Here is a 25,230-nt window from a genome sequence, read left to right as displayed (position 1 = left end):
AAAGGAAAAGATGAAGACCTCATGCAAAGTCCCGAATTCCAAGCTGCTCGCCACTTACCCGGGCAGGAGTGGCGTGAGGAGGCTGGACGGCACCGTCCAGGGACTGCCCCTCTTTCCTCTTCGGATTCCCTAGGGACGAAAGAAGAGCTGGCCTCGTTTCTGCCAGGCGCTCTCCTCCAGCTATTGGGAAATCCTCTCACACTGCAGGGATGTCAGAGGACAGGCCCCTGGTCCTAATGCCTCCTGATTTTTACCCTTTGTTCCCTGGCCTTTTCCTTGAAGGTATCTTGTGTGTGTATTTACTTTAAAATGCACATTTGAAAACTTGTAAGGAAACAATTTCAAGGACACATCACATCCACCCAAGTATCCACTCATTCACGATGCGGCAAATACTTACTGAACACCTCCTGCCAAGCACCTCGGTGGGCGAGCCGGGGGCCTCCGTGCGCCGTGGAGCAGCATGCCCGTGCACAGCAGCACGGTCTGGGGCAGGGACTGCTGAGTTTTGTCGTGGATCAAGCAGAACGCGTCTGTAGCACAGTGTGTGTGTGTTATGTACACGGCCTGAACGCAAGAACTTCTGGACAGCCAGAGGCGGGCTTGGGAGGCCTGCTTGATAACTGAATTGAAAGCATGGGGGTACGCCCCCTCCTCATGCAGCGATCCGGTTTGTGTGGGACACCAAGGCCTTCGCATCTGTCCATGTCTTCACAGTAGCCCGAGGGCTGGGCAGGACCGATGGTGGAGGCTGGGGCCTCAGCTGGGGCGGGTGATGGAGTTACAGAAGCAGATAGCATGGGGCAGCCCCCACCAGGTGGGGCTCACATTCTAATCTGGGGATGTGACATCTAGGTAAACGCGTGGCTGTGCCCATTAGCTTTGGCCTCCTTTGTGGGGAGCCCCCTCTCCCCCCGCCGGGCTTCAGTGACAGGCTGCAGGACGGTGGGGGCGCACTTGGACCCTTCTAGAACACAGAGTCTTAAACATCCGTCTGCCCTGGTCCTGCATAATTATGCCAGCTACGTGGTGTTCCTCCTCCGTGTGGAGGTCCTTGAGGAGAGAAACTTGAGAAGAAACTTGTGGTTTTTAGAAACTATTTTAGGTTTCCATTGTGTGTTGTCTGAGAATTACTTATAGGCTTTTTAATGATGTGAGAGTGCCTCCTCGGAGAGGTGGAAGACAGTTTCCTTGCTGCCCCTCTGGGTCGCCGTGCCTGGCGTGTTGTGGATGAGACGGCTGGAGCTGGCAGTCGGCCCCACCACATCCGGGGCCTCCGTCCCCCTCCATCGCTCCACACCCTGCAGAAGCGGCTCACTTCCAAGCACGGTTTGTGTGACAATTTAATTGTTATTTGGTGGCTTCAAAAGGGAAGTGGGCTTTAAAAGATCTGTTACACGGGAAGAGGTGTACGTTTGCTTTTTAGTCTAGGAAGGATTTGACATGGCAGCAGAAGTTTTGAGCAGGTTGGGGGTTTTGGGCCATCTTGCGGCAGACTCCCTCCGGAGGGCTTTGTTCTTCTGTGGACTCCCACGGGGCCTGCGCCGCGCAGTGGGATGAGATGTGCTGCCCAGATTTCAGGAGGGTGGCTGTTGTGACAAGCTGCTTCTGCTCCCCGGGGCACTTTCACTCAGGGACTCTGCGGGTCCACCACCTGCTCCCCTCACAGCTCAGTTCTCACGCAGGGCTCTTCCTTTGAGCTCTTGCCCCGCCTCCCCCTCCCCAGGGAGGGTGAGAGAAAAAAGGTTACAGACACTTGGGGTCTGCCCTGACCCTGTGAGCCCCTTCGCGAGCGCTGTTTTGGGAGGCGGAGAGACTGCTCATTCTCTCTGCCCAGAGAGTGGGCACGCCCTGTGGCCTGAGCGGGTCGGCCGCAGTGTGGGGTAGGGGTGCTGAGCGGCAGCGACCCCGCTGTCGAGCCCTGCCGGGGCTGAGCTGGTCCCTGCTGCGTGCTCGAGGCCGCCAGCCTCCTGTCTTCCCCAGTCCTGCACACACCCACGCACACACCACCCACATCCACACACGTATCACACGGACGCTGTGTACACACATGCACCCACACCACCCGTACACGCCACAATGCCACACACACACACACACCAGCCACATTACCCACCACACACATCCACGCACGTATCACACATACACCATGTTCACACATACACCCACACCACCCATACACACTGCAGACGCCACACACACACATACACAGCACCCACCACACACGTCCACACACATATCACACATATCACAGGGACACCATGTACACACATACACCCACACTACCCATACACACCATGGACCACACACACACACACACACACACACACACACATGCACATACCAGCCACATTACCTACCACCCACATCCACGCATGTATCACACATACACCATGTTCACACATACACCCACACCACCCATACACACTGCAGACGCCACACACACATGCACACAGCACCCACCACACACGTCCACACACATATCACACATATCACAGGGACATCATGTACACACATACACCCACACTACCCATACACACCGTGGACGACACACACACACACACACACACTGCACACACCACCCACATCCACACACGTATCACACGGACACCGTGTACACACATGCACCCACACCACCCGTACACGCCACAATGCCACACACACACACACACCAGCCACATTACCCACCACACACATCCACGCACGTATCACACATACACCATGTTCACACATACACCCACACCACCCGTACACACTGCAGATGCCACACACACACGTACACAGCACCCACCACACACGTCCACACACATATCACACATATCACAGGGACACCATGTACACACATACACCCACACTACCCATACACACCATGGACGACACACACACACACACACACACACACACACACACTGCACACACCACCCACATCCACACACGGACACCGTGTACACACATGCACCCACACCACCTGTACATGCCGCAGACGCCGCACACACACACACACACACACACACACACACACACATGCACATACCAGCCACATTACCTACCACCCACATCCACGCACGTATCACACATACACCATGTTCACACATACACCCACACCACCTGTATACACTGTGGACGCCACGCACACACACATACACCAGCCACACACACCCGACACACACAACACATTCATGCACACACCCGACACACATGGTAGCGCGTGAACCACTCAGGGAATGGTGCTGAATTCTCTGCTTCCCCCCTAGATTGATACCCCTGTGTCTCCCACTGTTCTGGCCTAGAACATCTTGGTCCCCCAGGTCCGCAAGCCCCTGTGTTCTTTCTCTCTTGGGTCACTGCCTCCCCTTGTGGTTTTGTGATCTCTGGGCTTGCCCTGTCATGTGTGTGGATGTCTGATCATTTGGGAGCTTTGCGTCTCTGCTCCAGCGACTGTCTTCCTGAAGACACTCGACTCTCCTCGGTTCTTCCCTGACGTTCAGGAGCGGAGGCTCCTGTGGGAAGCCCCGGCCCCCCTTCCCGCCCATCTGTCCCCTTCCCCTAGGTCATTTCTCTTACTGCAGACAGCTCCCTAACTGTAATGTGAAATCTTGGAAGGCACAGACTGTGGCTTTCATTACGGTGCTGGTGAATAATAAATGTATTTGGGTTAAAGACTCAACCAGTACACATGCATTTAATAAGTTAAAGTGAACACCCCCTCAGCCTCCCCTGTTTCCACTCCCTTCCCCAGAGGAAACTGCTGACAAGCATTTGGTCCTTTCTGGTCTGTTCCGTATGCCTTTGCAGCCATACGTGAACTTGCAGATATGTATGTGTTTTCTGGGAGCTTGATGGATCTGTACACATACGCCCACCCTCTAGCTGTCTTACCATTTTCACTCCCCCATAGGCCGTAAGATTCCTCTCTGTCCGTACGTATCGGTCTACCTCTTTTAGAAAAAAATGCCTCGAAGTATTCCAGCGTGTGGACTCAGCCATAATTTATTTAACTGTTCCCTCTTTATGGGCACTTAGGTTGTTTCCAGTTTTTAAAATGATGGCTGCAATGAAAAATCCTCATACAGACATCATTTCAGATATATGTGAGTCCTTCTGGAAATGACGTTGCTGGATAAAAGGATATGCAGATTTAAATTTTTCATAGGGAATGCTGAATGGGTTTTCTGAAAGGCTGAAGCCTTGGGACTCCTCCTAAAGAAATAAATTTTTTAAAAAAGAGAAAACCAGCCAAAAAAAGTAATTCACAACCAACAACCAAATAAAGGGAGAGAACACTCTCTTAGGCCATCAACTGGGAAATACAACAGCCTGGAAGAGGCCAAGGACATGGGCTAAAGTTTGTATCTTCTCTGAGGTTCCTTTGCTGTCTGCACACTCCCTGCCCACCACCCCTTCCCGCCCAAGAAAAAGCAATCTGGGGGAAAGAAGATGAACGATCGAAACCCTGAGAACTTACTGACATTCCTCAATTTGACGAGCGGGAGGCTGTGATGGCGGGCTTTGGGTGGGGGGGGTGGTGCTCCTGGAGCTTACTGGCCCTCCGCAAAGTCAGGAGAGACCCGGCCTCCAGTAGGGTGCTTCCCAGGTCTGTCTGCATTGCATTCTGGGAGAATCCCGAAGCTTCCTCTTCCAGTGGACCCATTAGCTCCTCGATGGCATCCATGCTTATATTTAGCCCTCTGAATCTCAACCATTATATCGAGGGGGAAAAAAATCAACAGTCTTCATGCTTTTCAGCAGTTTTAGGCTTACAGAAAAATTGAACAAAGTTCAGAGTTTCCATTTGCCTCCTCACTCCCAAACCCCCACTTTCCCCTATTATTCACATCTAGTGTGAATACAGCGTGTTAGTTAGAATTGATGAGCCCATACTGATATATTATTGTTACTATTAACTAAATTCGGGTAAAGCTCGCTCTTCGGGTGGTGCATTCCATGGGTTTTGGCAAACATTTTGACTCAACTAGTTGTGTTCTTGTCTTGTTAGCTTCCCCTTATTTTGTGACGATCCATTGGTGATAGCCTTTTGAGTCTTTGCTTCCTGTGGCATGGGGGAGGGCCGGGGTGCTGAGGGCCTGGCTCATTTCTGGGGACTGGTGCTCCCGTGGTGTCCTGGTCCCTCCAACTCCCCCATTCTGACCCTCCTGTGGTCTCAGTCTCCTTGCTGCCACTTCCATCCACCCATCCCAGCACAGCTGCCCATTGCTTCGGGGCCATCGTGGGGCAAGGAGGGGCTGGCAGACTTAGCTGCCCTAATTGGTCCCAAATAATAGTCATCGTCACTGGGAGCCTCTGCAAAATTCCAAACTGGCAGTGAGGTGAGGCAGGGTAGTTTCTCTGCCTGGAAGGAAGCCCCCATGCTCCTCTTCACTGGTTTTCTCTCCTTGTTCCCTCTTGGATTCTGTATCTGGTGTTTTGTAATGTAGTCTTTTACCTGGGTGGGTGCAAGTGTGTGGGTGGGGTGGGGGTGCGGGGCCAGGCTTTGGAAGCAGGAAGCAGGAGGGCCGCTGCCCGGCCCAGTTGGCCCCGTGGTGGTGGGGAGTGGGTGGCAGCGGGGTGTTCCGTGGGGGCTGATGCCACGGCACAGTGGGAGGACACACGGGCCCCTGTTCTGCTGCTGTGGCCTCACACGTGTGCCCAGGGACGTCAGTGTTCCCGTCCCCTGCTGGCTTCTGGGGAGGGCATGAATAGAGAGGAAGGTGGGAGGGATTTGAAGTCTCTTCTGCATGAGAACCAGCACGTTTTTTTGTTGGAACAGGAAGTAGCCTGGAGGTGAAATAGGCTGGTTTCCACAGTCCTACGCTGGTGGGGGTGGGGTGGGGAGGCTTCCCTAATGACATTCTTCCAACTGTGGCCATTCAGAAGGCAGAGCTTGTGTCCCCATTTGTGTGCTCGGTGGGGATGTGGCCCTCCTCCCCAGTGACCCCAGAAAGCCCCTGTAGCTGGAGGCCTGGGTGGGGAAGGCAGTTTCCCCTTGAGTCACACATGGGAGCTGGATTTCTGGGTCCCACCGAGGGGGCCTTCGCTCACCCGCGGCCCATGCCTGGCACCTTGGAGGAACTGATGAGTGAGCTGGTCCCAAACATGCTGTGGGGCTGGTGGGTGGGCTGCAGCTCAAGTGCTCAGACCCTGGTTGAAGTGGCCACTCTGCCCACCTGGCCGTTGGTCTCCCTGAGTGAGCATCTGTCTGGGTGTGTGTCCTGGGGACAGTGCTGATATCGAATCAACATTCAGGGGGTCACCACTGAGCACTACGCTAGGTGTTGTGGGTAGGGGAGTAGTTCATGGAGCACAGCAGGGGGAAGTGCAGGCATTTCCACCACAGCAGGTGTGGTGGGCCATGATGGGTGCAGGGCAGGACAAGGGGTTCGGCCTCGGCTGAGTGGGACATCATGGAGGTCAGGCCTGGCGTGTCCAGGGAACAGCAAAGAGCCCGTGAGGCAGGGGCAGAGCACATGATCGGGAGGAAGCCCAGAGGGCTTGGAGGTCGGGAGTGGCGGATTTTCCTGCCATCCTGAGAAATTTTACTCTGAGTGGCAGTGGGCTGTTGGAGGGGGAGGTTGAGGAGTGGAGGACATGATCTGACTTATGATGTAAAAAAGTATATAACAGCTTTATTGAGATATTCCCATGCCATTCACCCCTTTAAAGTATACAGTACAGAGGTTTTTAATGTGCTCACTGTGTTAATGCAATTATCACCACCATGTAATCCCGGAACATTTCCATCACCCATACCCCTTAGCGGGCATCTCCTATGTCCCCTCCCTACCCCAACCACTTCAGTTTCTTTAAGCGAACATTTTGTTGAAGTATAACCGTTGTGCAGGCGTGTGCACACACCTTGGATTGAATGTTCGTGTCCCCCCAAATTTGTTCTTGAACTTAAGGCCCAATCCCAGTGTTAGGAGTGGGACTTTTGGGGGTAATTAGGTCATGAGGGTGGGGTCCTCATGATGGGATTAATGCCTTTATAAGAAGAGGCCAGACAGCTCTGTGAGGATATCCATTACATGAGGACACAGCAAAAAGTTGGCAGTCTGTAACCCAGAGGGGGCTCTCACTAGAACCCGACCGCACTGGCGCTATGATCTCGGACTTCTAGCCTCCAAAACTGTGAGAAGTAGATTTCTGTGGATGCACCACGCAGTCCGTGGCACTCTGTTTTCGTGATCCAAGCTAACAGAGACCCGGAGTACGTAGCTCCTCCCGCATTGTGTGGAAGGACCACGCTTGCCACCAAGGTAGGGTGCTGTACAGGGTGAGGGTTGCAGCAGGAAGCCCCATGAGGACGCACAAGGTCATGGAGGCCGTGGCTGGGTGGGATGGTGGGGAGGACCAGAGCAGGTGGAGTTCTGGAAGCATCTGAAGCTCAAGCTGATACTGTGTCCTGGTGGCTCAGAGGTGGGGTCAGAGAGACCCCAGCTGGGCAGTGAGTCGTAATCAGCTGGGAGTCGGGGAGGCTGTGGGGGGTGCTGGATCTTTTGCAGGGAAGACTTGGGCGCGCTTGGACATGCTGAGCTCGAGGTGCCTGTTAGACATGCATTGGAGGTGCTGAGAGGTGGGCAGTGAATGTGGACTTCCAGAGAGCTCAGATGGAGTTACACGCTGAGGAGTGGTCAGCTTAGATGGGTCCCAGTCCCTGGTCCTGTACTAGGTGTCTGGCACGTCAAAGGACAGCCCACCCAGCCACAGCTGTAAACTGCTGAAATCCTGACGGGCCGAGGGTGTGGTCCTGGGGCCTCAGCTTCCTGTGGTGACCCAGCCAGAAGGCAAGGCTGCAGTTGGGGGGCTCAGTACCTATTTCTAGCATTCACTTGTCTGGGGATCCAGTCAGGTGCCAGATTCCCCCCAAATTTCCCCCACATTCGTATCCAGCAAATTAAGAATACTTCCCATAGTATGCAAACATTTTAGTCCATTTGGAGCATTTTTACACAATTAGTGGAGTTTCCATCATCTTACACTGTTCAGTCATACTGAGGAAATTTTTGTGGTAGTCGAAGAGAAGGGTCCTTTTGGCATAAACAAAATGATAACACTCTTAAAAGCTGGCCAAGTGCAAAAATATACCTAAAAAGTGCTTAAATGTGACCGCATCATCACATCCTGCATTGAATGCTCCGTATGCCCAGTGCCCAGACAGAAGACGGGACAGGGGCACGAGAACAGAGAGAGTTTCAGATGTGCTCACCCCAGGGTTGGGGCCCCGGCTTCTCCCGGGACTTAGCTCTGCCACCTCGAGCAAGTCACTCGCCTTTCCTTAGCCTCTCCACCGGCCTGCTAGGGCAGGATAAGAATAGAATTCCCTCAGGGCTGTCGTGCGAACTCCCCAGGGTGAGGCTGCGTACTCACTGGCTTCCCTCCTGCTGGGCAGATGGGCCTGGAGTCATTCCTGGAGGGAGGGCCTTCCCGGCTGTAGTTTGAGGACAAGGGGCCCCCATCCCAGGACAAGGACCCTCCACCCTGGCCCAGCAGGTTGAATTGGTCCCGATCCCTCTGCCCTAAACCATTGTGTGCCCCTCTGCTCTCTCTGGGGGGGGGGGCAGGGCTTGCTGTCCTTCTGCACACCCCCCCAGCATCCCTCCCTGACCTTGTGGTCTGTTCCTTCCAAAGTCACCATTTCGGTGCCTTTCACAGTGGATCCTGATATTTTTTACTCCAGACACTTGATGGGGTGGCCCTGCTGCCTTCGGAGCCCGGAGAAGCACCTAAAATGGCCTTTGTTACGTGCACCAGAGCAGAGCGCCTTCCCAGGGACAGATGTTCCTGGAACACACCTTGGTTCCCAGGACTGTGTGAAAGGGGTGAGGCCCTTGAGGTGGGGTTTGAGTTTTTGTGAAGGGGAGTGGGTCCCCTTCTGCCTTTGTCCTGGTCATGGGCCCCACCTGAGAGCACAGCCCTACATCGCGCCCCCATGTCTGGTCTTGCAGAAGTGGCCAGCCTAGACTTTCCCTCAAGCCAGTGCCCAGCATGGTCCCCCAAAGCTGGGGAGCGCCCCTCTACCTGGCAGCTGGCAGCTGTGGGCTCCTTCCCTTAGGACCTGTTTCCTCATCTGTGCCCTGGAGGCCCGGCCCTGCAAAGGATCGGAGCGTGAGGGCTCGGGCTGGTGCTCATTTTCCAACACACCTTGCCCCTCCTGGGAAAGGCAGGGGAAGGGGGTGCCTGGCTTTGACTGGTTTGTCTGTCGTGGGTTCCATCAGGGAGCCCGGCTGATGGGAGTGGGCTCTTGTCATCCAGTCATGGACTTGAGCCAGGAAGACCGTTCCAGACCCACTGTTCCACACCATGATGTAATTAGTTCCTTCCATCATAAGAAGAGCTTTTTTTTTTTTCCACCTGGAAAATTATGGTGAACCTTAGTGTTTCCTGTCTGCAAAGTGTTCTTCAGAAGACCTCGTAGAACTCACGTTAGATCAGTAAGGAGAATTCTGAAAGAGTATTGAGAACAGAGCCATTAGATAGGTGACTACTGAATTCTAGTTCCTTTCATTATTTTGCTTAAAATTCGAGTTCCTCCCCATCTTTTCAGGGCTGCTGTCCCCGTTTCTCGTTTCCCCCGTCCCAGGGCAGCCTCAACTTGCAGGTGTTGCTTCAGAGGGGTCACAATGCTTGCTCACCCCCGGTTGGCCCTGCTCTAGGCGGTTTGGTGCATGTTAGTGCTCCTCCTCCTCCCAGAAGCCTGTGGAGATTTCTGAGGTCCCCCATGTTCTAGACAGGACAGGAGAAGCCAGGGGAGTTAAGTAGTTTGCTGGGGTTCTCAGGAGCCAAGCCCGGGTAGTGTGGTTCCAGATGGGCTCCAAACCCCTGCACAGTGGCCCCTGGGGTGCTTGTGGCCAGCCTGGGGTCCAGGCCCTGTGCCCACTGCTCCTGGGGTTGTGGTCAGGGCTGCAGACTACAGCAAGGCCTGGGGTGTGGTGTGGAGGGTCTGTGTTACCCTCTGAGCCTCGGCTCCTCACCTGCAAGAGGAAAGGCTGACCTCGTGCTTCCAGCCCTGGGCTCTCGGTAGCACTCTGGGGGGGCTTATTTGGAGGGGACATTTGGACCTAAGGAGGACTTCTTCTTCTTCCTTCTGGGAAGCTTGAAAATGCTGGAGTCTCGTCATCATCGTGTGGGGTGGAGGGCAGCGCTGCGTCCTGGGCTGCTGGGTGCTGGCTGTGGCAGGCACATGTCCCGCTCTCTTCCCAGGTGGAGGATGGGCTCATGCATTCATCTCACACATTTTTATTAAATGTTGATTGAAAATCCCTGCTCTTAGAGAGCTTACTTTCCAGTGAGGGAAGGCAGGCCATAACCAAGGTAAATGAAAGAAATATATCACATATTACACGGTGGTAATTGTTATGGAGAAGCATAAAGCAGAGAAGGAGGCCAGGAAAGGCTAGGTGGGTGGCATTGCGGTTTTAAGTAGGGTGGTCAGGGAGGATGATGTATGAACGAGAGCATGGAGGAGGGGAAGGAGGGAGCCATGTGGACAGCTAGGTGACTGGCCCATGTAAAGGGCCTGGGGTGACATCTGTCTGGTGTGTTTGAGGAAAAGCAAGGAAGCCAGGTGGCTGATGGTAGAGGTATAGAGGGAGAGGTCATGATGGGTGGTGGAAGAGATCATTTGGGCTGGTGCACCGGCACTAGATTAGAAGGGGCTGGCGTAGAGGTAACAAGCTGTTAGGAGCCACTGCAGTCCTACAGGGGATGGAGCCTCGGCCCAGGCATCAGTGGCCATGGGAGAGCAGTGCTGGGAGTCTGTGTTCACTTCCAAGGTGGAGCCAGCGTGGTTTCCTGATGGCTGTGAGGACAAGGGAAGGAGAAGGGCCCAGAATGGCTCTGAGGCTTTGGCCTAAGCAACCTGAAGGAAGTAGCCATCAGTTGAGATGGGAAGGCTTTGGGGGACAATAAGAGCGAGTTCTCACCATCCCATGCATCAGGGGACCCACGCTTGGCTTCCCAGGCGGACACTAAGAGCAGCCCCCCTGATTCTCTGGCCGTTGGAGATAGAGGAAACATGAAGGGCTTTTGGACACTGACTAGGCTGTGCCAGGATACCTGCCAGGGCCGTGTGCCATTTGCTTGAGGGTTCTGAGGAGGACATGGCTGCCCCTGGCTGCTGTTTGCCACCCAGAGGCTGGGCCGTGTCTGTGCAGGGCAGAGCCTCAGGGCAGGACCTTCCGGCCTGCACATCTGGGGCCCAGCCCCTGGTCTGTACGTTCTTATTTCTGTCCTTTCAGACCTAGGTTTTATCTTTTTGCCTTTTCAGATTCTTCTTTTTTTAAGTTGAGGTATAATTAACATATATAACGTTATATTAATTTGTAGAGCAATGATTTGATGTTTGTATGCAGAAACAATCCCCACATTAACAGCCATCGTCATGTATAATTACAAAATTATCTTTCTTGTGAGGAGAGCTTTTAAGGTTACTCTCTTAGCAACTTTCAAATATGCAATACAGTGTTATGAACTATAGTCATCATGCTCTTTATTACATCCCCAGGACTTATTTTATAGCTGGGGGTTTGTACTTTTGATCCACTTCATGCATTTCCCCCGCCCCCCGCCCCCCACCTCTGGCATTCTGTTCTCTGCCAGTCTGTTCTCTGTATCTATGAACTCAGGGGTTTTGTTTGTTTCTTTGTTTTTTGTTAAGAGTCCACATATAAGTGAGATCATATGGTGTTTGTCTTTATCTGTCTGACTTATTTCACTTAGCAGAATGCCATTAAGGCCCATCCATGTTGTTGCAAATGGTAGGATTTCCTTTTTTTTTTTTTATGGCTGAATAATATTCTACGTGTATGTCTACAGCTTTTTTTTTTTTCTTTAACACCGCATTTTCTTTATCCATTCATCTGCTGGTGAGCACTTCGGTTGTTTCCATATCTTGGAAATAATGCAGCAATGAACATGGTAGTGCAGGTGTGCTTTGGAGTTAGTGTTTCCATTCGTTCAGATAAATACCCAGAAGTGGAGTTACTGGATTGAATGGTAATTCTATTTTTTCTCTTTTGAAGAACTTCCCCACTGTTTTCCACCGTGGCTGCACCAACTTACTTCCCACCAACGGCGCACGAGTTCTCTTTCCTCCACGTCCTCACCAACACTTGTTATTTCTTGTGTTTTTGGTACTAGTGCGTCTGACAGGTGTGAAGGGATATCTCACCATGGTTTTGAGTTACATTTCCCTGACGATGAGTGATGTGGAGTGTTTTCATGTACCTGTTAGTCATCTGTATGTTTTCTTTTTTAAATATATTTTTTAAAGATTTTATTTATTTACGTTGGAGAGCAAGTGAGAGAGAGAAAGCACAAGGGGAGTGAGGGTCAGAGGGAGAAGCAGACTCCCCGCTGGGCCAGGAGTCCAATGCAGGACTTGATCCTGGGACTCTGGGATCATGACCTGAGCCGAAGGCAGATGCTTAGTCCACTGAGCCACCCAGGTGCCCACCATCTCTATGTTTTCTGTCTCAGATTCTTTAGGGACCAGGTGGAGAAAGGCCTCGCCGAGCTCAGTTGGGTGGTTGAGCTTGGGAACCGGATGTGGTGGGACCTTCCTCTGAGAAGACAGCAGACTGTGTGCGTGGTGGGCTGTGGGAGTATGAGCACCAGGCAGGACAGGGCCAGACAGCCAGCACAGGGAAGGCCTCAGGCAAGAAGTGACTACCAGGTTACAAAGGTTGGAGCTGCCCCAACCCTGGGGACAGGCCTGACCATGTGAGCTCTGCCTTCCAGAGCTTGGCCCTTTTTCTGCTGTCCAGCGTCCCAGTGTCAGTGCGGACGTGGTGGAGGTGGGCGTGACATTGCCAGCGCCGTGCCCCTCCTAGCAGGCCAGGCTGTCCTCTGGCAGTGTCCCCGTGCCAGCCCAGGCCTGGCTTGGCTGTTCACAGCTGGGTCACTCCTTTCTGCCACTCAGCATTTGTTGTGGGGTGGACCAGGCTGGCTAGTGATCAGGAGCAGAATGCTAGCATGGGCCTGGCATGCTAGTGCCCACCCGCATGCCTCCCCATATTCTTTCTGGGTTGGGAAGGAATGGTGGAGGGCAGCAGCTGGGAGCTCTGTATTACTCCGGGTCTGCTCATGACCATGGGGATTTATGAGTTGCTGGAGTGTTTTCCTTGTGAACCTTTTCTGGATGAGCCTTGTGAGTGGCTCAGTACAGGGCGGTGTGGGTTGGGGGGCGGGGGGGAGCGGGGAGGGACGCAGTGTCACCTGGGTCCTGCCAGGGAGGGTCATGGCAGCAGACAGCTGAGGTCCTGAGCCTGGCCCATAGTAGGTTGGCCCCGCAGATGGCTTTTGAACGGAGGCTGGACGAACAGCCAAGGAAGACTCCCTGGTTCCCAGGCAGCCGCACCTCTGTCCCTGTGGAAGGCCTCTGGAGGTGGAGTGTTGCTGAGAAGCTGGCTGTATTTTTAGCCTCGGGGACACGCTGTACGTGGCAGCCTGTGGCCCGTGGCAGTTAACAGGCAGGTTGGTTAAGGGCCGTTTTGCAGAGTAATTATGCAGCTTTGGGGACTGGCAGGAGGCTTTCCGTACAGAATTCAGGGCCAGGGGTCATGGGGAGCAGGGAGAAGCTGGGGAGGAGCTTTTCTGTGGGAACCTCTTCTGAAGAGCTTCATCAGCATACCCTCTGGGGGGTTGCTCAGTGAGTGTCGAGCCTCTTTCTTCTCCCTGAGGGGCTCTGCTTTCCTTCTGGGGGCTCCTGGTTGAGCCCTGCCCCTCCCAGGTTGTCCTGCACCAAACCGATATGGTAACCCCCCTCCACAGTCAGAAACTTTTGGTGGCCTCGTTTGCCTGTGAGGTAACACCGGCCTCTGAGCTGGGCGTTCGGTGCTTGGTATAGTTTCCGTAGCCTGTTTCCTTCCCTTCTGTTGTGGCTGGCCTCTGTGATCCCCAACTCGGCATTCCCATTCCCAGTCCTTTCCCAGTCTGTGTAGTGCCTTGCTGAGAAGAGGGCTTACCACTGAAACTCAGGGATGCCTTTCCCAGTTGGGTTTTGAAGAATGAATAGGAGTTTGTCAGTACGATTCTGGAGGAATCAAAAAGGGAATGACTCGAACAGTGGCATGAAAGGGGTGAGGCACCAGTGGCAGGGGGGCCTTGCGGTGTGATGATGGCTCAGGCCTGGGAGCTCGGCTGCCTTTCAGTCCGTGGTTCAGAGTCAGTGATGTGCCATGTAGTACCATGCCTCCATGTACCCCATTAGTGTCCCTGGCTGAGCTGGGTTGGATCTGCGTGTTATCCGCATGGACAGTGATGCTCTCGTCCATCGGTGTTGGAGTGGGCCCATGGTGAGGGGCGTGGGGTCTGTGTTTGGATTTAGGAGGCCTTCAGCTGGGGGGGTCTGTTCCGTGGACAGGGAACACAGCAGGAGCCATCGACATTAAAGCTCAAGGAACCTTGTAAGGCATGGGGTCAGCGCCTTCATTCGACATGGTAGGGAGACCAAGATGCTGATGCTGGAGGTGGGGCCTGATGCCCAATATCTCAGTGCTTCCTTCTTCCTCCAAAATAGGGAAACTGAGGCATGGGTAGGTTCCTTAGTCCTCCCAGGCTGTAAGGGGCAGAGTTAGGATGTGAGCCAGGATGTCTCTCTGTAGTTAGGCTCTGCGCAGAAATCCAGGCAGTGACCCACTCTGGGGTGGCACTGGTATGCAGGCCACGGGCTGAGCGCTGGCGTCCCCATGCATCAGGGAGGAAAAGACGTCACTTGCTCGGGGGATGGCTTGCACTGTGCACCCACGTGTGCACACGGTCGCCCTTTCTTTGAAAAGTGTTGGTTTAATGTATTTTGTAGAATTTCCCCCTACATATGTCATACATGATTTTAAGATGAATAATGCAAATGACACCGAGCTCTGTATCTTGTGTCGCATTTTGCTTCTTTGGAAAACAAATTGGTAATAGAATCTCGAAGAATGTGCTTTATTTCCTGTTAGAGCAAGTGAAACCCACAATATTAATGCCACAGGGTTTCCCGTATCTTCCTCCAAAAGAATTAGAGAAATACCTTCCCCACTCTCTCCGCCTGAGGCCCAGCTGCTGGTGGCCTCAAATCGTTAGCTCTCTGTGCTTGCTGACCTTTGGGAACGAATAGGAGGGATCACTCAAAAACTTGGAAAGACTCATGATCTACTTGTAACTCTCTGATTTTCAGAATGTTCGGCTGTTCTGCAGAACGCCAGAGTTCTGATCCCGCAGTTCTGAGCCCCTTTTAACGTTTCGGTGCAGGGAGCTTTTAGCCTCTCTTTTTTTAACGTGGGGTCCGTTGCTCAGATAGAACGCCCGTGTGTTCATAAATGAGCGACTTGCCTGCAGTCCACTGACACCCTGTTTGTACTCTCTTTCGTTTCAGTCTCCGGAAGATTTAAGCATTGCTGAATCCCGTGTGGGCACACCAGCCTTTGAGGCCAGGACCATCCTGCGGATGGCTGAGAGTCCTCTGGGGCCTGGCGACTCTGAGTGAGTAGGACCTGTGGTTGTCATCTCTATGCTGTGCCCCACGTGCCATTGGCATAGACACCTGGGCTCTTGTGTTAAATGGGAGCTGGGAGAACAGCGATGCGTCCCATTGCCCCCACCTCTCTAACAAAAGCTTAAATGCAGCTACACTAAAACTTTTCATTGTTTAACTATGCTTTCAAATTTACCTTCATTTTTTAAAAAAAAAATCCTTTTTAAAAGTTTTATTTATTTATTTGAGAGGGAGAGCGCCAGCAAGAGAGCAGAAGCAGGGGGAGCAACAGAGGGAGAGGGAGAAGCAGACTCCCCGCTGAGCAGGGAGCCTGATGCGGGGCTCGATCCCAGGACCTTCAATCCCAGGACCCTGGGATCATGACCTGAGCCACAGGCAGACGCTTAACCAACTGAGCCACCCAGCCGCCCTATAAATTTACCTTCATTTTGTGAAAAAAGATGTGAAGGACTGCGGGACATCCCTAGAGGACAGATGGCCGCACAGTAGACTGGGTTTCCTATGACCCTGTCCATCTCCCCGTCAGACCCGCCAGGTCCCTTTCTGCTGCCCTGGTGTTCTGAGTGGCACTGTGCTGCCTCCTTAGGCAGCCCTCCCTTCCTGTTGGAGGGGCCAGGGGCATCCAGGGGAGTGCTTCTCCCTGGGAGTGCAGCCGTCAGAGCCCCAGGATGTGGGCAGGGTCTCCCCAGCTGACCTAGCAATAACAATTCCTGAATTGTTCTGCACTCCAGACCCAGGTGGCCGGCCTGAGGTGCTGCTCTTACAGGCAGGGCCCTCCCCAGGGTCAGCAGGTAGGGCAAGGCAGCCTGAGGTTTGGGTACCACTATGGAAAGTCCCCCCCTTCCCCTGCCAAGTGAATTGTGCAGGGCACCCAGGCTGTGACCGAGGCATCAGACAAGGCTGCGTCTGAGGGTGTGTCACCTGCTAGGAAGTGAGTGTCCCCAGGCCTATATTAGCTTCCCAGGGCTGCCGTGACCAAGTACCACAGACTGGGGGTCTTAAACAACAGAGGCTTATTCTCTCACAGTTCCGGAGGCTGGAAGTCCAAGACCGAGGTGTTGGCGGAATGGCTCCTTCTGGTGACTGTGAGGGGGTTTGGTTCCCGGCCTCTCTTTAGCTGGTAGTGGTTTGCCGACAGTCTCTGGTGTTCCTCGGCTTGTGGCACCGTAATTCTAACCTCCACATGGCCTGCTTGTGGAGGCCTATCTCTGTCTCTGTCTCTGAATCCAAATTTCCACTTTTTATAAGGGCACCAGTCATATTGGATTAGGGCCCACTCCAATGACCTCACCTTCATGTGATCATCTGCAGAGACCTTGTTTGCAAATAGAGTCACAAGCACAGGTACTGAGGGTTAGGATTTGAATGTTATCTTGGGGGCCTGAATTCAACCCATAGCAAGTCTCCTTCTAGGGTAGGGCCCATCTTCCCACTGCCTGTGGGGTCTGGTCAGTGGAGCAGCCCAGCCTCTCCTGCCCAGGGGTGGGGGCATCGTCAGCAGCCATGTGATCATCCCACACGAGCCCTTTTCCTAGCAGGATGCCTCTGTCGCTGTGCCAGGCCCTGTCCTGGGTGCTGGGGAAACTGAGGCAGCTAGGACGCAGCCCTATGCACAGGCGTGCTTACACAGCATTCTTGGCCAGGTCCTTTCTGGCTGAGACATGACATACACCATCTGCCCTCAGCCCCCTTCACAGCCCTTTGTTCACTTTTTCAAATACTATTTTTATTTTATCAATATAATACATATACATATTTTGAGAAGTTAAAAGAGTTCTGTAAGATTTATGAAGAAAATGACAGATTCTTGGCTTCCGCCCTACTGTCCCTGTGCAACTCCTGCCCTGTCCTGCTCCCCGTAGACCACCACTTCCAGCTTTTAGCTGTTTCTCCTGGGACTTATCTCCCTATTTGTAAAGATCATGTATGTGCTGTTATGTCTGGACTTCCTGTTGTGGTGAAGATGATTTTAACTCTTAGTTTTCATTCTGTAGGACTGCTCTATTTAATCAATATAGTTATTTTGTAATTTTGGGTTAAATCCTTAAAAATGTGTATTAGTCAGGATAGACTAGATCAGGAGATAGTAACAAACATCCTCTAGATCTGAGAAAATTTGGTTTCTAATAAGCAGGCATAATGTTTATTTCCGTTTCCTGTTCTCCTTTTGTTTTTGAGCAATTTCAAGAGAAGATACAGAAAGGTTGTAACCCTGTTTCCTAAAAATCAGAAATCAGCCTGGTCACTCTTCAGTTTACTCTGGTTGGCTTTCCACCCTGTCATCCCACCGAGAATTCTTGTCCAGGTCACCAACACCCAGTGTTGACAAATCCAACACGTGATGTTCTGTCATCATCCTGAGTGCCCCCCCCCCCCAGCATTTGGATATTGTTTCTCTCTCTCTGTGCCTTGGCCTCAATCTTAGGGGGAGAGTCTCCAGTTTCTCACCATTTAAATATGATGTTATCCGCATTTTTTAAAAATTGAGGTAAAATTCCCATAACATGAAATTAATCATGAAGCATCTTAAAGTGGATAATTTAGTAACATTTAACGCCTTCCCCGTGTCGCGTATCCATTATAGTTCTGCCTCGTTCCAGGTCAGTTTCATCATCCCAGAAGGACACGCTCAGGCTCATTAAGCCATCTCTCCCCATTCCCCATCACCCATCCCCCCGACAGTCATCACTCAGCTTTCCGTCCCTATGGATTTACCTATAATGGATGTTTCCTACAAAATTAGAAATCATATAGTATGTGATCTTTTGTGTCACGGCCTGTAGAACTGTGCAAAATAAATGTTGTTTATAAGCCACGTAGTCTGGGTATTTTGTTACAGCAGCCCACATGGCCTTTGATTTGGCATAATTTTTTTTTTTTTTTTAAGATTTTATTTATTTATTTGAAAGAGACAGAGACAGCCAGCGAGAGAGGGAACACAAGCAGGGGGAGTGGGAGAGGAAGAAGCAGGCTCATAGCGGAGGAGCCTGATGTGGGGCTCGATCCCATAACACCGGGATCACGCCCTGAGCCGAAGGCAGATGCTTAACCGCTGTGCCACCCAGGCGCCCCATGGCATAATGTTTATGAAGTTCACCCAAGTTGTAGCGGGTCTCAGAACTTCATTCCTTTTTACGACTGAGTACTGTTCCATAGTATATTTCTGTACCACGTTGTGTTTATCCATTCATCGGTCAATGGACATTTGGGTTGTTCCAACCTTTTGGCTATTGTGAAGAATGCTGTTTTGAATGCAGGTTATTTGTTTGAATACGTGTTTCCGTCCTTCTGTGTATATACCTAGGACTGGAATTGCTGGATCATATGGTAATTTCTGAGGAACCACCAAAGTGTTTTCCACAGCTACTGTAGTATTTTACATTCTCACCAATGGTGGTTGAGGGTTCCAGTTTCCCTCATGCTTACCAACATTTGTTCCTTTTCTTTCCTTCTTTCTTTCTTTCTTTCTTTCTTTCTTTCTTTCTTTCTTTCTTTCTTTCTTTCTTTCTTTCTTTCTTTCTTTCTTTCTTTCTTAAGTTATGGCCAACCATATGGGAATGAAGTGGTATCTTATGGTGGTTTTGATTTGCATTTCCCTTTGTCAAGCTAAGGATATTCTCCTCTATTATTAATTTTGTGTCTTTTTTTTAAAATCAAGAATTGGTGTTGGATTTTGTCAAATGCTTTCTCTGCATCAATTCATAAGATCGTGTATGTTTTCTTCTTTAGTCTGTGTGTGATGGCCTACATTAATTGCTTTTCTTATGTTGAACCAACATTACATCCCTGGAAGACATGTCACTTGGTTGTGGTATATAATTCTTCTCATAGATTGTTGGATTCTACTTGCTAATATTGTGTTGAGGATTCTTAAAAGTGTTCATGAGAGATACTGGTCTGTAGTTTTCTTGTAATTATCTGGTTTTGATAGTAGGGTCATACTGGCTTCATAAAATAAGTTAGGAAGTATTCCTTCTTTTATTTTTCCTTTTTTTTTTTTTTTTTTGAGAGAGAGTGAGCAAACACACATGTGCATGCAAACTGGGGGGTGGGGGGCACAGGGAGAGAATCTTAAGCAGACTCCCTGCAGACCAAAGAGCCTGGTGCGGGGCTTGATCTCACAACACTGAGATTGTGACCTGAGCCAAAACAGAGTTGGGCACTTAACCGACTGAGCCACCCAGGCACCCCATTCCTTCCTTTTCTAATTTCTGAAATAGATTATAGAGAATTAGTATCCTACCTTCCTTAAACATTTGATAGAATTCATTAGAGAAGTCATCTGGGCCTGGTGATTTTTGGGGGAAGATTATTAATTATTGATTTAATTTCTTTAATACAGATAACTGTTCAGTTTGTCTTTCTCCTTGTTTGAGTTTGGTAGTGTATATCTTTTAAGGAATTGGTACATTTTATCTAAATTATCAAATTTGGGGGCATAGAGTTCTTTGTAGTATTCTTTCATTATGTCCCTTTAATATCCGTGGGATCAGTATTTCTTTCATTTCTGGTATTAGTAATTTGTGTCTTCTCTCCTTTTTCTTGGTTAGCTTGGTCAAAAAAACCTAGATTTTTGGTGTGTTGATTTTTTTCCTTCATTTTCCTATTTTCAATTTCATTGACTTATGCTCTTTTACTATATTTCTTGTGCTTAATTTAAGCTTAAAATTGTTCTTCATCTTGTTTCCTAAGGTAGAAGCTTAGCTTATTGATTTTAGGTCTTTTCTAACATATACATTTAATGCAATGCATTTTTCTCTAAACACTGCTTTTGCTACATTCTACAAATTTTGACCAATGATATTTTCATTTAGTTCAAAAAAACATTCTTTTTTTTTAAGATTTTATTTATTTGACAGAGAGAGACACAGCAAGAGAGGGAACCCAAGCAGGGAGAGTGGGGAAGGGAGAAGCAGACTCCTCACTGAGCAGGGAGTCTGATGCGGAACTCAATCCCAGGACCCTGGGATCATGACCTGAGCCGAAGGCAGACACTTAACGACTGAGCCATCCAGGTGCCCCTAGTTCAAAAAAATTTTTAAATTTTGTTGATATTTCCTCATTGACCCATGTGTTATTTAGAATTGTGTTGTTAAATTTGGGGTATTTGCAATTTCATCTATCTCCTGTTAATTGATTTTTGGTTTAATTCTATTCTAGTCTAAGAAAATACTTTCTATGATTTCTATTTTTTAAAAAAACTTATTTAGGTGTGTTTTATGGCCCTGAGTGTGGTCTGTTTCAGTGCTGTGATCATAATGTTTGTATCCACCCCACCCCCCAGCCCCCTGCAAATTCCTTTGTTGAAGTCCTACCTCCCAAAGTGATGGTACTGGGAAATGAGACCTTTGGGAGGTGATTAGACAGGGCCTTCAAGATGATATTAGTACCCTTATAAAAGAGGCCTCACGGAGCTCTGCCATATGAGGATACACTGAGAAGTTTGAGCCCCAGAAGGTGACCTGCCCCTGACCATGCTGGCTCTCTGATCTTGCACTTTTAGCTCCTAGAACTGGGAGAAATAAAAGACTGTTGTTTTTAAGCCTCCTAGTCTATGGTATTCTGTTATAGCAGCCCAATGGACTAAGACACTTGGGTGAATGTTCCATGCAAGCTTGAGAAGAATGTGTATTTTGCTGTTGTTAGAATATTCTGTAAATGTCAATTAGATGCAGTTGATTGATAGTGCTGTTCAAGTGAACTATCCTTGTTGATTTTCTGCCTGCTCGTTATATCAGTTACTGACAGAGGATGGTGAAGCCTCCAATTATAATAGTGGATTTGTCTCTCTTTTCAATTCTATCAGTTTTTGCCTCATATATTTTAATACTCTGTTGTTAGGTGCATAGCTGTTCAGGATTGCAATATCTCCTTTTTAAAATTTAAATTCAGATTAGTTAACATATAGGGTAGTATTGGTTTTAAGAGTAGAATTTAGTGATTCATCACTTATGTGTAACACCCAGTGCTCATCACAATAAATGCCCTCCCTAATACTCATCACCCATTTAGCCCATCCCCCCACCTACCTTCCCTCCATCAACCCTCAGTTTGTTTTCTAAACTTGAGTCTCTTATGGTTTGCCTCCCTCTCTGTTATTATCTTATTTTATTTTAGAATTGTAATATATCCCTGAAGAATTGAATAGAATTATGTATCATTATGTAATTGCCCCCCTCTATCCATGATGATTTCCCTTGTTCTAAAGTCTGCTGTGTCTGAAATTAATATCGGTACTCCTAATTTTCTTTTGATTGGCATTAACATGGTATATCTTTCTCCATTTCTTTACTTTTAACCTAGCAGAGTGGTTATATTTAAAATGGGTTTCTTGTATACAGCATATAGTTGGGTCTGGTGTTTTTCTCTACTCTGATGTGGTTTCATGAGAAGTCTGCTGTTACTCTTTTCTTTGTTCCTCTCTAGATAAAATGTTTCCCCACTTCCTTCTGGCTTCTTTCATGATTTTCTCTTTCTCTTTGGTTTTTCGCAGTTTGCGTAGGTATTTTTTGGTTTTGTTTTGGTTTTTGTTCTTTTTTTTTCTCAGTATTTATTCTGTTTGGTGTTTTTTGAGCCTCCGGGATCTGTAGTTTGCTGTTATTAATTTTGGAAAACTTTTGGCCATTATTACTGCAAATAGTTTTCCTTCTCCATTATTTCTTTTGACTCCTTTTGATATGCTAGTTACACGTATGTTATATCTCGATATTGTCCCACAGTTCTTGGATGCTACCCCCAGCCCCCATTCTTTTTTCCTCTTTGCATTTCAGTTGGGAAAGTTTCTAGTGACCTGTCTTTAAGCTCACTGATTTGCTCCTCAGCCGTCTTGAATCTACTGATGAGTATTCATTTTCAAGGGCATTCCTCATTTCTATTACAGGTTCTTTTTAAAAAGATTTTATTTATTTATTCCAGAGAGAGAGAGAGAGAGAGTACAGGGAGGAGTAGAGGGAGAGGGCCAAGTAGACTCCCAGCCGAGTGTGGAGCCTGATGCAAGACACCATCTCAGGACACTGAGATCATGACCTGAGCTGAAATCAAGAGTTGGACGCTGAACTGACTGAGCCACCCAGGTGCCACTATGGGTTCTTTTTAAAAAAAAAATTTCTAGCATTGGGGTGGCCTGGGTGGCTCAGTTGGTTAAGCATCCAGCTCTCTCTCCCTCTCCCTCTTCTTCTCTCTCTCCCCCTTGGCAAAAAAAAAAAAATAATAATAATAATAATAATCTAGCATCTCTTTTTGCTTCTTAGACTTTCTATCCCTCTGTTTACATTACAATATGTTCTTCCCTGTTGTCTGTTTTTTCCCATTAGAACCCTTAACATATTAATCATAGTTATTTTAATTTCCCAGTGTTATAATTCCAAAATCTGTGTTATATCTGAATCTGGTTACAGTGCTTGCTGTATCTGTTTTAAATGTGGGCTTAAAAAATATAGATATAGACATCTATGTTTATATCTTTATTTACTAATTTATTATTTATTTTGTCTTCAACATGCCTTATATTTTGTTGAAAGCCAGACATATTCTGTTGGAAAACAAGAAGTGAGGTCATAAGCCTTTCATGTGAGGGTTTATGTAAATCCCATTAGGGGTTGGGCTGTAATATCATGTCTCCTATAGCTGTAGGTGCTGGAAGCATCAAAATCCTCCTTGGTTTTTTCTCCCCTCCCTTGACTTTGGCCTTCCCTTGACACTCCTGGGAAGAAAATCCACAGCTCTTTGAGCCATCACCCGCTTGGTGTCTTACTGGAGCCTTGTCGTGTGGTGGAGAGGTGTAGGGGAGGGAAAGCATTCTGTAATCCTAGGATGAAGTCTCCATGGGGCGCCTGGGTGGCTCAGTCATTAAGCATCTGCCTTCGGCTCAGGTCGTGATCCCAGAGTCCTGGGATTGAGCCCCACATCAGGCTCCTCCGCTGGGATCCTGCATCTTCCTCTCCCACTCCCTCTGCCTGTGTTCCCTCTCTTGCTGGCTGTCTCTCTCTCTGTCAAATAAATAAATTAAAAAAAAAAAAAGTCTCCATCTTTAGGTGGGCCTGCTCTTCTGGGCTCTGACCTCCCCCAGAGTTTCTTCTCACTTTGCTCTTCCAGCCCCCTCAGGTGAGTCAGGGAGGCCAGAGGGTTGCCAGGAGCGGCCGCCCTTCCATGGTGGCTCTGAGACCAGGTTCTGGCTAAGTCTTCTCCCTAGACAGCAGACCTTTGTTATCGAGAAGGTTCTGGGTGTGTTTCACCATGTTTACGTCCTCCTCCCTCTGTCAGAGCCAAGAGATGTTTCTTAAGGTCCTTCAGATTTCAGGGGGCAGCCTGCAAACTCTCTTCACTGATGGGTCCAGGAAAAGTCACTGGTGTTCAGTTTGTCCAGCTCTCTCTTACTGTAAGGATGCGGGTGACAACTTCCAAGCTCTTTACATGTTGGAGCTGAAACCCAGCCCTTTCCCAGCTTCCATTTTCCTTATGACTCTTGTCACCACCTGGAATTACATACTTTATTTGATAGTTCACTCATTTTTGGCCTGTCTTCCTCGTTAGAACATAAAACCCAGAACTTCGTCTGTTCCCCCTCATCCCCATACCTAGAGGAGTGCCTGGCACATTCTGAATGAATAGAAGTGATTAATCGTGACACCAAGCCACCTGGTCATGGGTGGCTGTTAATTTGTACATTTCCTCTTGTGCACTGTGGTTTTGGTAGATTTGAAGCACAAACGCATGAGACTGCATAGAGGAGGTGTCCAGATGTCCTCACCGGACAGAGGACGAAGCCCAGTGTTAGGACGTTGTTTGCCTCTCCCAGTGCTGATGGTCTGTCTTCCCAACAGTGCTCATGGTGGCGCTGGGAGCAGGGCTCCCTGGGCAGCAGGATTGGGCCAGCCAGCACAGAAGCACGTGGCTTTTCTCTGGTCACTTCTAAATGGCCGGCTGTTTTGCCCTCTTGCTATGGGTGAATCTTGCACCCCACCCTTTCCCCGACATTCCCAATACTTTGTTTTTGGGATCGCAATCGCGGGCCTTCTGCACATCAAGAGAAACAGAATTGCCCCCGTGCTCCGCATCTCGCTGATGATCTGGCCGCCAGCATCAGTTCTCATGAACAGATTTTTAAACCATCGCCATCTGTTCTGCTCCTCATGACGGATGTAAGAAATATTGTTTTCCTAATTCCATCGGGGAAGGGGGGAAAATATGTATTCCTGAAGACCACAGTTCTTGTTGAGGAAGTGTCACTCTGCCACCCACTCACTAAAGATCAGGTTGCTCCTGCCCCCAGTTGAGGCTTTCGCAGTAAAGTTAGTTTACTGAAAGGATAATACTGGCCACTGACTTCTGTATACAAGGAAGTTAGGAGAAGGGTGGAAGTGGCCAAGTTGGTACCATTAAAGAACGAAAATCCAGCTGAGTACATTAGAAAACCTGATTGTCTTCATGAAATGATTCTTGAATCTGGCAGCAAGAGTCCCGTTCAGCAAGTAGAGGGAAGCTCTGAGGAGTGGTACAAAATTCAAGGTTTTTATAAGGAAGGAGGGCGGGGCAAGGAAGTTATTAGCAAAAGAAAAGAAGGGATTATCTCCAGCCTGGTCACCTTCCCGGAAGTGGAAGAGTAGGGGGGCCTTATCATGCAGATGACCTTATTTTCTTCTGGGGGATGGAAAGGGCCCAGTGACAGATGACCTCACTGATGCTGATCAGAACATTCCTCATGGACTGGGTCAGACTCGCATTCCTGGGGGAGGTGGAAACTGCAATTAGGTTAG

General features: G+C 49.5%; 1 protein-coding gene across 2 annotated transcripts in view; it reads left to right on the top strand.

Moving 5' to 3' along the window:
• APBA2 (amyloid beta precursor protein binding family A member 2) overlaps positions 1–25,230 on the top strand; it is a 235,930-nt gene that overhangs the window by 30,102 nt on the left and 180,598 nt on the right. Inside the window, exons 1-2 of one of the 2 annotated variants that reach the window (XM_045795358.2) lie at positions 13,241–13,470; positions 15,356–15,462. The gene's annotated coding sequence lies outside the window, so the exon portion shown is untranslated. Of the gene's footprint in view, positions 1–13,240; positions 13,471–15,355; positions 15,463–25,230 lie in introns of those variants that run through there. The other variant, XM_045795359.2, reaches the window with a different exon arrangement.

The sequence above is a fragment of the Ursus americanus genome, chromosome 28 (assembly GCF_024610735.1).
Source record: "Ursus americanus isolate L20-20 chromosome 28, mUrsAme1.1.p, whole genome shotgun sequence".
NCBI lineage: Eukaryota > Metazoa > Chordata > Mammalia > Carnivora > Ursidae > Ursus > Ursus americanus.
This window is presented reverse-complemented; position numbering and strand designations above follow the sequence as displayed.